Source organism: Cololabis saira, chromosome 1, assembly GCF_033807715.1.
Source record: "Cololabis saira isolate AMF1-May2022 chromosome 1, fColSai1.1, whole genome shotgun sequence".
Taxonomy (NCBI): domain Eukaryota; kingdom Metazoa; phylum Chordata; class Actinopteri; order Beloniformes; family Belonidae; genus Cololabis; species Cololabis saira.
The window spans coordinates 22,026,614-22,042,663 of record NC_084587.1 but is presented as its reverse complement, the minus strand read 5'-3'; the positions used below and the strand labels follow the sequence as shown (position 1 = coordinate 22,042,663).

At 40.0% G+C, this 16,050-nt stretch overlaps 1 protein-coding gene across 1 annotated transcript in view; it reads left to right on the top strand.

Annotated features, from left to right (window-relative positions):
• Positions 1-3,494: 3,494 nt before the first annotated feature.
• The window catches only part of inpp4b (inositol polyphosphate-4-phosphatase type II B), a 217,084-nt gene continuing 204,528 nt past the window's right edge, over positions 3,495-16,050 (top strand). The window contains exon 1 of the mRNA XM_061718074.1: positions 3,495-3,508. The gene's annotated coding sequence lies outside the window, so the exon portion shown is untranslated. The remainder of the gene's footprint in view (positions 3,509-16,050) is intronic.

The window sequence follows — 16,050 nt, the reverse complement described above, 5'->3', positions numbered from 1 at the left end:
AGATCCTGATGTGTGTTCTGTCAACGTTAAATTTTGAGATTTATTTTTTCTACGCTTACCGACCTTTCTTGAGTGGCTGAAGAGAGATCCCGAGGTATTTAACCCATTTAGGTCTCATTCTCACCTGCCAGCGTCCTCGGAGTCCCCTCAAAGGAGTGACAGATAGGTTCAGTTTGGAAGGAGTTTCTGTCCTGGACAGGATCACCGGTCTCTTTTTGTTTCAAGAAATTGCTATGAAATAAGATTTAATGAATACAGCTGGGAGGAGGAAAAATTCCTACTCCTCCAGGTTTTAGCTGTAAATCAGTCATTGTAGGGATCTTTTGAAGAAGGTGGACTGAATAAACTTAAATGTCTGCAGTCTGTTTGATGGCCTTTCTGGAGCCGTGGCTGACTTTGCAACTCACGTTTGCAACAAACGTTTTTGTTATTAAGAAGAAAGGAAAAATATGTCCTGCTGTTAAAGGAACGCCAGAGAGACCATTTGTCCTTCGATACGCTGCAAAAACTCATTTCTAAGAAAGTTAAGAAAAAAAGCTTTGTTTCAAGAAAATTGAAGACTATTTAGACTATTTTGCTGGTTTTAAGAAATTCCAGTCATGGAAGTCTTTCTTACATCATTGACAAAGGTATTTTTTGCCTTAAATAAATCAATTTTGACTGGATTTATAGACTATGAGGCCTTTTTTCTAGAGGGGCTGTTTTTGCAGTGTAACCATGAATAGCTATAGAGCGTGTACACTACAAGCACAAAATTTCATCTGGTGAGTGTTCAGATCCTTTTGCTGTACTCAATCAACACTGCATGGACTTTTGTTCAATTTTCCTTCCTTCTTGTAAAATCCAATGTCAGATAGGATGGTACAAATCTGACATCAGGCACAGCTAGTTGCTTAACATGTTTTTTTTTATTTGTTTGTTTTTAGCAAGGTTGGACTGTGAGTGAATACAGTGCTTTCACAGGTGTGAGGAAGCTGGCTGACACACTGTTGAAATGGTGTCCACCAGTGTGGAAAGAACCCACTCTTAGGTTCAACTCTGAAAAAGCAGAAATCTCACATAACTCAAAGATTTTCTCTTTCCTTCTTTTTTTGGTTGCTCATTTTATTTCATTAGTAATTACAGATAACTTGTACTTTCTAAATGCTGGGACATGGCTTCGTATTTTGGTAACACAATGATAGCAACTGGTGCATCTTAAAAAACATCATTATTTCAGGTACAGTTTGAGAGAAGTTCCAGATTCCCAGTGAAAAACAAAACCATTCTGTTTAAGGTGAAACAAAGAGAAATGATGGGTCGCTTCGCTTCTTGATGGTCATTATACACTCATCAGAGAAACAAAGAAAAGTATTATCAGTACAAAAATAAAAAAGAGAGACGGAAGTCTTCCATGTGCTCTCAACCTGAGGCATAGTTACAATGATAATTTAATGCTTTGAATGACTGCATAAATATTAACATGTCATCAACTTTCTTTATGTTGAGATTTACAATTTTACAACCCCATGGCAAAAAGTATTATGGGATCACTGCTCCTGGAGGATGTTCAGTCAATGATTTTATTTTGTTGTAAAACAAAAACAACAAACAAAAAAAATTAAGACAAAACTATTGACCTGAACAGCGTGATATCATAGCTTTGTAAAACACATTTTCATTACTAAAAGAAATATGGAAATTGGAGTCCATGCAGAATTTAAGGAGGTGTTGCACCTGGCTAAATGATGGAAAACATGGCCCCAACAAGAACGCTGATCATCTGGAACAATGGAAGGGATTATTGAAATGCTTCAAGAAGGCAAATCAATACACTATGGCAGAGGATGCTGGTTGTTCCCAGTTAGCTGTGTTTATAATTTACTGCAAACACAAACCAAATGTGAAGGATGTGGTGGACCAAAGAAGACACCAAAGCATCAGGACAGGAGAATCAAAGTGGTATGCTTTGAAAATAAAATAGAAATGAAATAAAAACAAATGTGCAGTATATTGACCCAATGCTTGTGACTAAATCTAACAAAAATCTACAGTGGGAATTAAAATATTCAAAGAAAAGCCAAACACAAACCATAAGTAACATCTTAACAGAAGAAAATGTGATTAAACTGGACCAAAGAGAACTAGATCTATGGACTGTGCATGATCCAATGAAAGTCATGTTGAATCACAAATAAGCAAGTAGACAAGAGTGGAAACTGGTACGTATCCAGTGAGTCATAGCAAGGACTTGTTGGAGAGAACGAGCAAACTTCCACAGTCATTGATGACGTTGCCAAAGGATGAGGCTGTAATTAACTCTACAGTGGATGAACAGCTGTGCACTTACAAATTTGGTCACTTTCCTCATCTCATTTATCAAGAGTAGGATTAGCAGGTTTTTTCAGGATGATAATGCATCTTGCCAGCAAGTAGACTATTAAAGGCTTCATTCAAGTAGAACATTTACTCAAATGGTATGACATGCAAACATCCTCGATTTATGTTGCAAATTTAAATTAAAAGGGCCCATAATGGCACTCCTTCATCCAAAGCTGATCTGTAATCAAATTCTAACAAGGCAGTCAAAAATTGTTTGATGAAAAATGTTTGTTTTTTTTCAGTTAAGTCCTTGTCTCGAACAGCCTCAAACAACCCAGAAGAGGAGAAAAAAAATAATGTTTTTTTTTCTTTTAAATGTGGATCATGATTCTGCCATTTTTCATAATGATTATATGTTAAGATTTTTTTTCCCTTAAACTGGTCTGACATTTAATAAAAAAGAAAACCATTGATTTATAAATAAATTCATGGTATAAAAGCTACATTAAGTAAAGATAAGGTTATAAAAAAATATATATTTTACGTTCTCGTTCATTTAATTAAATAAATAGTTTATCTAAAAGTTTAAAAACATATTTACGAAAGTTAAAAGGGATAATATGTATTTTATTTACAATATGGTATGTGATTTTTCCCTGTCCGACGGTCAGTAAAGGTAACGGGAGTTCTAGGTGAAGACGTGAGAAGCTAGAGTTGAGAAAAAAATTTAGTTTTGAGATGCCTGGGAAAGAGTCGAGTAAGAGAAGATTCTGTATTTTTAAGACTTCACGCCGTGTTAGGTTAAAGTAATGGTCGAGTTTGCAGGACTGTGCTTTAGGAAAAAGAAATAACCTGCAGGCTGCGGGAGGCGCCCCAGAGGGGCCCCAGGTAGCGCTCGGACTGCCTGCGTCACTCAGAGTAAAGGCTGATTTATGGTTCCGCGTTACACCAACGCAGAGCAGCTTACGCCGTAGGGTACGCGTAACCTACGCAGTAGGCTCTGCGTTGGTATAACGCCGAACCATAAATCAGCCTTTACCCATGGCAACGCTGGGGAAGGAGACGAGACGTCCTGCAGCGGGACAAACACCTGTAACGCTGTGGAGTCGAGCTGCAACCTGGTGCTCCGAGCTGCTTTGTTGGAGGAGAACAGGACGATACAGAACCGGACCGGACGAGACTGGTGGGGTTAACAAGTTTTCACAAGGTACCTTGCTTTGTTTTATTTTTTTCGGACGTGGAGGGTTTTGGTCACATAAGCAGTGCTCAGGCCGGTCACGTGGGGTGTATTTAGATGCAGGTGTTGTGCCAAAAAGTGATTGCCTGCCAGAATCTGATTTCTCCCCTGAAAATGGGTCTTTTTACCTGCCAAAAATTGATTGAAAGACAAATACAGTTAATGAAAGGTTGTTTCTACCTAAATATGACTTGATCTCATTCTTTAGCTTCATAATATAAATACTAGAGCTCACAGGATTGCTTTTAACTCTTTTAAAGGACCATTACAACACAAAATAGGCATTTTCACCTGCCAAAAATTGATTGAAGGCCAAATACAGTTGGCAGTTGTTTCTGCCTAAATATGATTTGATCTCATTCTTGAGCTTCATAATCTGAAAATCTGACGTTTTAGCGCTGCTCAACGGGCTGTTGTGCGCGCTCCCGCGGCCAGAAATCAGAAGAAATCAGATTCTGGCAGGAATCACTTTTTGGCACAACACCGGCTTTAGGACTAGTTATTAAGCACTGAATTAATGTACAGTATGATACACTGTGAGAAGTGACTTGTGGCTGATGTGTTGTGTGGTCGATTTACATTTCTTTTGAAACCTGAAAGAAAAAAACAATTGCACTTTGTTTTCTTTATTAAAAGGAAGGTTTTGTCCATACTTTACCTGGTGTCTGGTGTTAGTTAAGTTTCTAGTTTTCACATTTGAGTATTAAGAGTTACTTCTAAATATACTGTCCTGTGACCCAAATGATTAGAAATGCATTCAATTACAAGTTTTTAGTATGACAGTACCAGAGGCGGTCCTGGCTATTTTTCTGTCCATCAAACGCCCCCCCCCCCATAGTGGACCTCAAGTAGCCTATGTTTTAATAAGCTTCAGCTTTGAAAAATTCCTTTCTGCTTCCGCTACTGTCACTGGAAGGGTCAGACCAATGATCGTCTCTGATCTACAACCCCCAAGTTTTTTTCACCCTCCACCACCTTCTCTCCTATTGGACACGCCGAGATGTCGTCACAGCGCAGCACAGTGGAAGTAAAAAATGTTCAATTCGGGCAAGCAGGTGCGGCACAAATGCTGCGCTTTGCGCTCTCTATGCCCCTTTAACATAGAGGGCGCAAAGCGGCGACCGCCGCCGGCTTTCCCATTCATTGTGTATGTGTTGCCGCGGCGCAAGAGCGGACCGCTCTGCCGCCGAGCTCGGCGACGTTGCGCTGTGCCTGCCTGCCCGAATTGAACATTTTTTAATTTCACCGTGCCGCGCTGTGACGACATCTCGGCGCATCCAATAGGGCTTGGTCGTCTTGACGTCATAACCTGGCGGAGCCGCCCTGTTGGATGCTACATTAGCTGCTCTTCGGACCACTGCGCACTGTGTACAGACGTGCTCCCTCTTCGTTGTGTCTTACTTGTAATCGTTACTTTCCGTTATTCTGTAACCATGGCAACCCGTTGCTGTGTTGTGGCTGCAGCAGCTCCACACAACAGACGTGGGGAAAAGATCGCTAATGGTTTAACTTTTCACCGTTTTCCTGCTTGGAGGCAGAATCACGGAGACCAAGTATCTGAGATAACAGAGTAAAAGAGTCGTCGGCTCGCTTGGATCGCGGCTGTAAGACGACCAAACATAACCTTCCACAGTTTACCACAAACAAACACTAACACAAACCAGGGTCGGATCATTCACACGGGTTTTATTCCCACTTCTCCAGCTAAACGCAGTTGCTGGCCAGCTCTCTGCGGTGCGATTAACCCCAATCATCAGATAAAACTAGTTTGTTGAGGAAAAAATGTTAACTCTATTTGTAGCTGCGGAGGAAAAAAATAATCCCACGAGAAAAAACAAAAAAAATATTGCTCACGCCTCGGAGCCTCTTCCGCATAATATAGCGGTCAAAAAAAGAAAAGAACAAAGTAAGAGTAATACAAAATATGTACTGTATGTTGTACTATTATAGGCTAATAATTCATTGAAACACATGGCGAGTCAAACATTTACCAAAGCAGCTGCCAAACACTCGCAAACAAGGTAGCTGAAGACGCCGGTTGTGCAGAACTGCAGCAGTAAAGCCTGAATTAAGGTTTTGCGTTACACCAACGCAGAGCACACGCCGTCACCGTGACGCCGTCGTGAACCCTTCGGACTTCTCCGTCACTCCATTTCGCCGCGGTGCAGTACCCCCCGTGACCGCTAATTCGCGATCTTTTCCTGAATGGTTTTCCGACTTTTTCCGGTCACATTGAATCAAAGAGATAAGGACAACTATTGTGCAAAAAACCAAAAAAAAAAATTCTACCAAGCGAACCAATCACAGCCCTCTCCGTCTGCGTGTGGTCTGCGTCGCCTCGACGCGTAGTTACAATTTTCGGGAGGTGCACGTCAGTGACGGCGTCAGTGACGGCGTCAGTGATGGCGTCAGTGACAGCGTCAGTGACGGCGTGTGGTCTGCGTTGACGCGTACCACACGCTGTAGGCAGGGCGTCGTTTTGACGCAGAACCATAACTCAAGCTTTAGTCCTTACTAGTAGGGATTTCATATGGATCCAAACCGCTGGCTTCCTTGTTTAAGGTATCCCGGTAAATTCCAGTTCCTTTCCGGCATTTTAACATCTTTTTTTTGTGTTCCGTCTGTTCACTTGGTGCTATTACGCTGCTACTACAGCAGTGTTTCTCAATCCTGGTCCTCGTGGGCCCCTGTCCTGCATGTTTTAGATGCTACTCTGCTTCAACACACCGTGACACAAGTACCTGTGTCATCAACAGAGTTGTGCAGACCTTGATGACAAGCTAATGAGGACCTTTAATTAGAATCAGGTGTGTTGGTGCATGGAAACATCTAAAAGATGCAGGACAGGGGCCCACGAGGACCAGGATTGAGAAACACTGTACTACAGTGTTTGTTTATACTCACGATGCTGCCAACACGGCCGCCACGTCCTAGAATGCCCCTTGGTGACCAAGCCCAATAGGAGAAAAGGGAGAAGAGAGAGAAGGGAGAAGAGAGAAAATTGTGAGAAGGTGGTGGAGGCTCTGCGCCCACTCGGCAGCAATTTCTTTTTTTTTTTTTGAGAGCGCTCGTGCCCCCCCACGTGGATTGCGCCCTGGGCAGTCGCCCATATTGCCCATAGCAAAAAACGGCCCTGGACAGTACACTGTAATTTAGGAGTAAACAGGGGCTACATGTAGAATGACTTGAGTTGAAAAAAGGTATTGGTTCCAGTGGGGATTTTTTAAATTAATTTATACGTCTGTTTATTTCACCTGGTGCTACTTTAATCTGGTTTAAGTTGATTTGAAGTTGAATAAATACAATGGCTGTACTCATAAGATAGAGGAAGCTTTGACAGATGTATATATCTGCATATTTACTTGTAGTCTAATTAATGAAAAACATAATAAAAAAAAGCTTGTGCAACACAAAAGTCGTTTAAGTAATTATATTACTAATGAGGAGAGGAGGCAGCCTAATTGACACTCTGTACTTGACTGCAGGTTCTCATGTCCTTGCAGATGCTAATTGATTTTGATAGCCTTCATCTATTGATATATTGTGCCACAGCTCACATGTGCCAGTTGAGTTCCTGACCTGAGTTTAATGAATTATACCTTCTTAAGTCAGTACTTGGTATCTTCTGGAAGGCTCAATTTAGTTTTTTCAGATTTTTTTTTTTTTTTAGATTTTTCTTTTTTTCAAATCTGTTTTGGGGAAATTCTGAGAACAGTCTAAATCAGAAGTGTGTCTTTTAAGAGTTAGGGTTAGATCAGTCTTCAACAGACGAACTAGATCAAATTATCATCAATACACACACAAATTACCATGGATGTCACTCAATTTTCTGAGCGAAAAGGTTTGGAAAGAAAAAAAAGATTTAGTTTTTCAGGGATTAGTTGGATGCAGATTGCAAGTCCAATAGAAAGTGGTGACGGCTGAGGGAAGAATTATTAGAAAACAGGATCCAAAAGTATAAATGTATGGGCTTAATTTACAGGCAGTTAAAGAAATTCACTAACACTGTAAGTTTCTATAGTTCTGCAAGAAAAAATAATATTGTGTATAAAATGTTTTTCTACTACCTACTTAGTGTCCTTGAACAGGACACCGAACCCCAGATTGAACCCCTGATGTGTTCACTGGGGTATGGCTGTTGAAACAAAATGCTGCTACAGTATGTGTTTATGCTGCATAACACAAATGCTGTGGTATTTGTGTGAATGTGTGGGTGTGTGGAAAATACATCGTAAATCACTTTGTACAGCCTAGACAAGGTTTAAAAGGTGCTATATAAATGCAGACCATTTACTCTACTGTATTTACACCCCTGCTAGTTAAAGTCACTGCATAAAGTAACAAAGACTTTTCTGCTGTCAATGTTCAATCCAAAATATATTTGTGACAGTGTCCTACATGCCCTCCTCTTCCTTGATATAATTTTATTTTATGTTCACTGTTGTAAGATGTCCTTCCCCTCTAATAAAGGTTAGATATTTAGATTTTAGATTTTATTTTTTGCTTCTAGGAAACACTAGATTTCAGTTTTTGTTGCACTGCAGTTCACAAGTTATCCAGTGTGTTGCAGTTGAGCTTTTAGATGTAGGTGCTTATTGTTTGGTTAACTCTTTTGGCCATCCTTCATTATAAGAACCGATCATGTGTTTAGCAGGTAATCTTGATGATTGGAAGGGAGACATTTTTTTTCACTTCTCTCTCTTTGTTACTTAGATTATTCTTTTTATTTATTTCATGAAAATGCATTAACATGTGCAGGTTTGTAGAGATGGACGTGGTAGAAAAAACAGAAACAAGCACAGATGCACCTAAATTATTTCAGCATTTACAGAAAGGAGATATCATATTGGATATAAGATGTTCATTCATTTGAAAAAAGTGTTCAGATAATAAGCTTCCTCTGAATCGGTCCCTGCTGTTCACACAATGATAATTATTAAACTGTTTTAAACAGCAAATGTGGGCATTTAAATAACTCTGTACTCTGATGCAGTCTCTGCTGTAAAAATTAAAGTACCGGTAGATTTTATAATTTATAAAGTGCACCTGAATTATACCATGACATTTGTTGGAATTAGTTGCAATTAGTGTTTTAGAAAGCGATATAACATCACAGATGTTGAGTTTTTATGTGATACTAGCTGCTACAGAAGGCACAGTACAGTGAGCGAAAAGCAGTCATGCATTGGAATGACTAAGACTTAAAACTGTATCTGAGTCAGGTGTCTGTGAAACAGATTTCAGCCTTATCTGCCCTCAGCTTCTTTTGGGCTAATTAAAAAGGAGTGGTGCAGGCCCACATGGGCTTGACTCTTATTATGGACTTTGACAGCTCTGGAACAGAACATATCTCAAAGAGTTTCAGCTCCTTGAATCTGAACAGGGGCATGGCAGTTCGGCCGCACACCCAGACCTACTTTTATCTAATAGCGTTCACGGTACACAGGACTGGCATTGTTGAAAACATCGACTCTGCCAATGTAATTATTCTCACCCACCATGGACTGAAAGACTTTCCTGCATGTTATCAAGTACATTAAAAGAAAAATGATTAGCTCTGATGAAAATGATGAGCTCTGCCTGTGAACCGGGATGCAAGAGGATGGTCACAGTCACAGTTATCTTCTGCTCTGTGTGTGCGAAAGTTGTCTCTTTTACATTAATGGAATGATGGCAACAATGGCAAAGATGCCTATGACATACATTATTCAGCAGGCACTCACATATGCCCTTTCTCTGAGTTTGCTCAAGCTTGTATATGTCCTTTTGCTCCAGACCTCTCCTTGCCCAACTGTCTTTCTTCCTTTTTTTGTTAAGCTTTGCTGTGTTAAGCTGTATTATACTGTTGGAGCATCCTGGGAGCCTGTGTCAAGGAGGCTTGCATGAATTGCTTCAATCCTCTGAGCCATGCAAATAATTGTGTTCCTAACTGATGTCCCATGCATTTTTTATATGGGATCATGGCTGTGTGAGCTGTGAGTAAAAAGTTTGTTCCCTCCTCACCAGCTTCCATCGTCTCACCAACATAAAGTGTCTTTCACCTCCTCATACCCTCTATCTTGACCCCGTGCTCATCCCTCCACATGCACATTTCCAGCCTCTATCATTGAAATCAATGAAATTGATTCTCCTGCGGTTAATGGATTTTGCAGCCAAGGTGAGGAGGATGCACTTTAATCATGGCAGATCTTAAATATTTTATCAGAGAGAGCCAAAGGTTCAGTGCCGAGGCTGGCAATGTGAAGGAATGAATGATAGCAGAGAGGGAGGTGCACTGTGCACCTCAGCACTCTGGTCTTGCACCGGGCCAAATGTTGCTCACTTGAGAAAACAGCAAAGAGATAGCATCAAAGAGTTTACTTTATAATGTCTCCTTGCACACTGATGGACTATAAGCCACACAATGTGCATGCGTGTACAGATTAACCTTTTTTTTTTTTAATATTCAGTATTTGAATTTTCCCATCAATTGTCCTGACTGTAAAAAAAAAAAAACAGCGAGCAACAGTACTCTTTCAGGACCTTACCATTTAATCTCATTTTATATGAATTTTCCTCTTTGGAGTGGTCTAACACTGGCAGAGGTTCGAACATTAAAAAATGGCTTGCACTCCAGACATTTTTTTAAAACTTCTTCTTGGGGATATCGGGCATTTCCAGGCCAGATTGTATACAGTATATGCTATATACACACAATCTGTGTGGAGTCTACTGACCAAACACTGAAAAAAATGGCTTTAGATTTAATTACAAAAATGCTCTATCTTGTATTTGTACATTTTTTTTTCCTTTTTTTTAACCAGTGTAAATAAGGGAGAAAAAAAACTATCATCATCTTTCAACTCATCACCCACCAGAAAGGTATTAACTCACTCCATCACCAGGATCTGATGACCTCCAGCCTTGTGTCTCACCAATTTTATCCTCCACTAGCCTCAGCAGAAGAAAGCCTGGATGTGGCCAATCGCTGATCTATCTAATCTGGACTGTAATAGTTTTATGATTTTGAGAAGTAGCCAGTGGTACAAACATGTGCTAATCTAAGATTTGGCCTTACAAATAATAAGCAGCACACAGAGCCCTGTACATGTGCTGTCTGGGAATGACGAAAGCTCCCAGAGAGCAGGATCAGGAGTCTACTTCTTAGCTGTTTCTGCCCTCGGTATTGGGTTGGCACAGGCTGAGAGTTGGCAGGTCACACAGGTGGAGCCATTATTTATTCAAGATATAGACTTATATTTACACTCACACAAACTCTCACCCGCACACACAAATACGTGTGTGTGTGTGTGTGTGTGTGGTGGTGGTGTGGGGGGGTTCTGCCAGAAAGCATTTAATATTTATGAATAAAAGCTGTGCTGAATTCTGTAATAGCACATGGTCGGGCATTCGACCAAGAATTGAGAGCATCATTTTAGAAAAATTAAAACACCACTCACCACTTATATGCATTCTGTGTGATCAGGGTCACTTCCAGTGTTTTTTCTATTTAATTATATAACATTGTCCATGAAATGGTTAATGCAACTTTGTGTTCCCGCTTTTCTTGTCTCAAACTGTTTTGATCCAGCTCCTTCTTGTCTATCCTCTGACCTAAAAGAAAACACAAGAAGATCAATGTTGAAGGGAAAGCAGGCGCCATTAATCCTGTTAAAACATTAGAAGTGGAGGCCTTTTCTTTCTTTAATTCAACTTTTTATGTTTTTATCAATCCCATGCTCACTTCTTCTATGACTTCTTACTTTATTTTATTTACATACATACATACGTACATATGTACATACATACATATAAATGTATGTATAATCAAATCTACATGTAGCTTGTTATGTTGTTCCTTTTCTAGTAGAAGCTTTACGTCGTTCAAAAGGTGATGGATGGTGCCAACAGAGAATGACGCTTTTACACCAGCTTGAATGTCTTTTATCAACACAGTCGTCCTGATAAACCCAGAGTTACATTTCCTCTTGCAACCAGGTCTGGGAAAGTTGGCTACAGTCCCATAGATCTTATATTACTTAATGCAATTTTCTTTTGCAATTGCATTTACAGAGTGGAGTGTGGGATTTATGATTTGAGTTGGACTTACCGTAACACTGTACCTATTACCATGTGGCAGTATATACAGTTTGTGTTATGATGCAGTTGTCTACTAAAGATGTTATGGCAGCTTTACTATTAATATTTAATGTTGTTTTGCCTTATACCATAAACTTTCCTTGACCTCCTGATTTCAAAATGCAGATTTGAGATTTAAAATACATGGGAAACAGTTACTTTTACCTTAAGTGTTACATATTTATATGCAGCACATGAATTATGAATACAGCAAAACACCAAAATAGTGTAATTGTTTATTAATTAGTTTTTTTATTATTATTGCATGTCCTTTTCATGCTAATCATTGTGAAAACAGTAACACATTAGGATGATGCATAATGATTTAACTGAAAAATGATTAAGGTGATTCTTTAACATTTTAACGCAAATACAAGATAAAACACTGGGACTTATTAGCATGTCATTGAAGTCAGTGTGAGTAGTTATGGCCCTTTTCCACTAGTACCTACTCAGCGCGCTTCTACTCGCCACGCCCCCGTCTTGCGCTTTTCCACTACGGGCCGAGACGGGTAGAGGCTGGCCAAGTAGATACTTTTTCTGTACCTTTTCTGCCGAGGTTCTGAGCGTGCTGAGTTGGCCCTGGATCTGACGTCATCACACTACAGGCCACTGATTGGTCGGGGGGCGGGGCCGTCAGACGTTTGAATCAGGAAGCAGGAGTCAGCGCGAGAGCGACTCGCTGCGATTTTATTATACAGCACAAACGTCTGTTTGGTGATCCAACTGCAGTGCAGATGTTCATAAACCTGGTGGCTGAGGAGAGAATTAAAAAGGGATGTAGACCGGCGATAAGGAACACCCAGATCCACCATGCGCTCCGTTTTTTTCTCAGCCGCTCGCGGCTCCCAGCTGATTTCTGATCAGCGCCGACACAAACAAAGGGGTTGCTCAATCGAGTGCGTCACAGCAGCTTCGCTCCAACCCGCTCACTTCTCACCTGGGTGTCGAAAAACAAACAAGGACAAAGCGGGTGGAGGCGGTACGAGGCGTGACGAGCCGTTCCGAGCCGGGGCGCGCTGAGTAGGTACTAGCCGAAAAGGGCCATTAGTGTCTTACTTTTGTTAGAAGTAACTTTCAAAATAAGTCCACAAGGCAGCTGAAAATCCTTATCAGGTCACACTCAGGAGTTTAGATCAGGCCGAATAGATTGACAATGTCAAGGCAGTGACAAACCTGCAACTGCTTTGTTCTGCGAAGAGAAAAAAAGAGAGAAAAAGATAGATTTTTAGCCTTTATAAGAGAACTCCTTCAGTCCACAAACATTCATCTCCTGTTTGTAGCTCACTGCAACACGGCAATGTCGCTATGACATTTTAACTAAGAAGAGGACAGACAAGACTGTTTATCTATTGTAGCCTATAGCTAATAAGAATGGTCTACTGGTGATTTAAAAGTTGTACTTCATGACCCAGAAACCATATTACAGAATAATGCAGCAGTTTTCAAGTGCAGAAACATTTTTTTTGCTTCTCTACCATGAACAAGTTCCATTACCATGAAGAAGATCCACAAGTAAACAACAATTCTAAGATGGTAATTTTTACTTTAGCAGTTGTTTTGTATGGGACAGCAGACGCTCACTGTGACTGCGAAGCTGTAAACATTTGTCTCTGTATCTATCTATCTATCTGTATATTGTATCTATTTTTAACTTGCAGCATGTATTTTTATATATATATATATATATATATATATATATATATATATATATATATATATATATATATATATATATATATATTAGGGCTGAACGATTAATTGCATTTGCGATAATATCGCAATGTGATAAAACGAGATTTTCTAACCGCAAAGGCTGCGATTTGACCAGTCACGTGATCTGGTCACGTGATCTGGTCACGTTGCCGGCAGGGAAAAAAAGTCAACAGTGCTGCGTGTCCGCCTGTAACCTACTGTATCTACCATGGCCTCAGTGTTAGGGCTCGGCCAGGCAGGGCTTTATAAATATATGGGCTTTATAAATGTATTAAATATATGAGCGCGGAGTCGGCGTGGCGAGGCGCTGTGCGCAGCGCCGAGTACGAGCCGGGCGGGCAGTCGCGCTGTGAAGCCGGATTTATGGTTCCGCGTTAAATCGACGCAGCGCTTACGCCGTAGGTTACGCGGCGACGCGCACCGTACGTTGTGCGTACCGGGTACCCTACGGCGTAGGTTCTGCGTTGGTGTAACGCTGAACCATAAATCAGCCTTAAACCACCTGCAGCCCGTCAGCTCTCCGGAGAAGTTACAGAGCGGCTGCGAGTTGCTGGTTCGTTTTGTTAACTCTGTGAGCTTTATTGGTTTGTTTGTTAGTTTGCTGGTGGTTTTTTTTCTCTCTGTGATTTTTGAGTTATTTATAAAGACGTTCTGAGTTCCCTGTGAGCAGTAGGCTACTCGAGTTGAAGGGGGATGAGATGAAATAAAAAACGGTCAAAATCATCCCCTCCTGAAATAAAAACAGTCCAAATCATCCCCCCCCCCTGTAAAACTGTCATCCCCCCTTTCCATCCCTTATGTCATTTCATCAATGAATGTGGTTTTGCTGCTATTTCAACATTTAGAGTCATCACCAGAAAAATAACACCAGAGAAATAACTTGTTTGACCATTTTCACCTGTTTCAAGTAAATTTTCACTTGAAATAAGTAGAAAAATCTGCCAGTGGGACAAGATTTATCTTCTTATTACAAGTAAAAAAATCTTGTTCCCCTGGCAGATTTTTCTACTTATTTCAAGTGAAAATCTACTTGAAACAGGTGACATTTTTTGTTTTTTCCAGTGATGAGTCTTGTTTTAAGTGTAATGAGATTTTTTTTTTACTAAAATGAGACATTTTAACTAGAAATAAGACAGATATTCTTGTTAAGATTTTGAGTTTTTGCAGTGATCCATTTTACTTATCCTGTGAAGGACAGAGTCATATTGATAAGTTCAGAAAAGTGTTTTTTATTGTTGTGTTTTGATGTATTTGATGTAAGCCCAGTGGATATTTAAAGTTTACAGAAGGCTGCATTTAACTGCTGCTATGTCATTCCTGCAGTATTTCTGCAGGTGTTTTGGTCACTGCTATTATTTGTTATATATTTTATTATTTGTAATCAGCACAAATTATCTGTCCCCATATGATAAAATCCACCACCCCCCTGATTATTTTTTTTTACAACTCGAGTACTGCCTGTGAGGAAGGTTTTTTGTTCCCTGTGGGAGTTTTTCTGTGTTTTTCTATCAAACTACGCCTCGTTTTGCCTAAAGTTTAACTCGGTTTGGTGTCGTGCGATTGGGTTCAGAGAGAACGACCCATGTGTAGACGTGTTATAGAGGTAAAGGCACAGATTTGTTTTCTTTATTATTGTAATCTGTGCTTTAAATAAATCTGGCAATGTTTATTATAAAACAGACTGATTTATTGCTTGTGTAGTTGAAAAACACATGAGAACAGGACCTTGAAAAAAATAATCGCATATTAAATCGCAATCGCAATATTGAGGAAAAAAATCGCAATTAGATTATTTTCAAAAATCGTTCAGCCCTAATATATATATATATATATATATAATCTTAATCATCTGTGTCTGACAGTAAAGTTGAAAAGTCCTTGGAAGATAAAGGATCAGATGGTGTTTTACCTTTTTATCTGCCACAATAGTCTGCTGTGTTAAATGGATTGTATAAAAATATGAATAAATAAACTATTTATGTAGCCCCTTTCTGGTCTTGTGGACCACTCAAAGGGCCCTACTCTGCTTGCCAGATTGACCCATTCACACAGCACTGTCTTAAACCATAGATACACAGATATATTTTATTTAATCTAGGCATGGATTTTCCTAATACAAACACACACACTGACAAAAAACACCAGAAATACGGTGTCTTGCCCAAGGACACTTCTCGACTGACGACTTCTCTAAACCATTTTGAGGTGTTGCCACCATGGACTGAACTTTAGAAGAATTTGGAGGCCAAATAACTAGTGATGCACCGGTTGTTCGGTAAGCGAAATTGTTCGGCCGAAAATGGAAAAAAAACACTTTCGGTGTTCGGTGGAATAAGTGGGAAAAAAACCAAACAATTAATAACGGCGTTGTAATATAAGGAAATAGACTGGCCGCTCCGTAACTGTTGCGCACCACATAAATCGTTGGCCAACCAAAAACTAACCACATAACGCTCCTGTAAAGGTTGCGCACCACATAAGTCGTTGGCCAACCAAAAACTAACCACATAAGAATTTTACCTAACATTCACCAGCAGGTGGAACCAAAACAACATAAATCAATCTATTACAGGTGCGTTTAGATGACAAAATCAAACAGCGAAAAGCGTGGAGTGAAGTGGTGCGGTGAAAACATGTCAGCAGTGTGGAAGTATTTTAGAGTGGCAAAGAATAATACA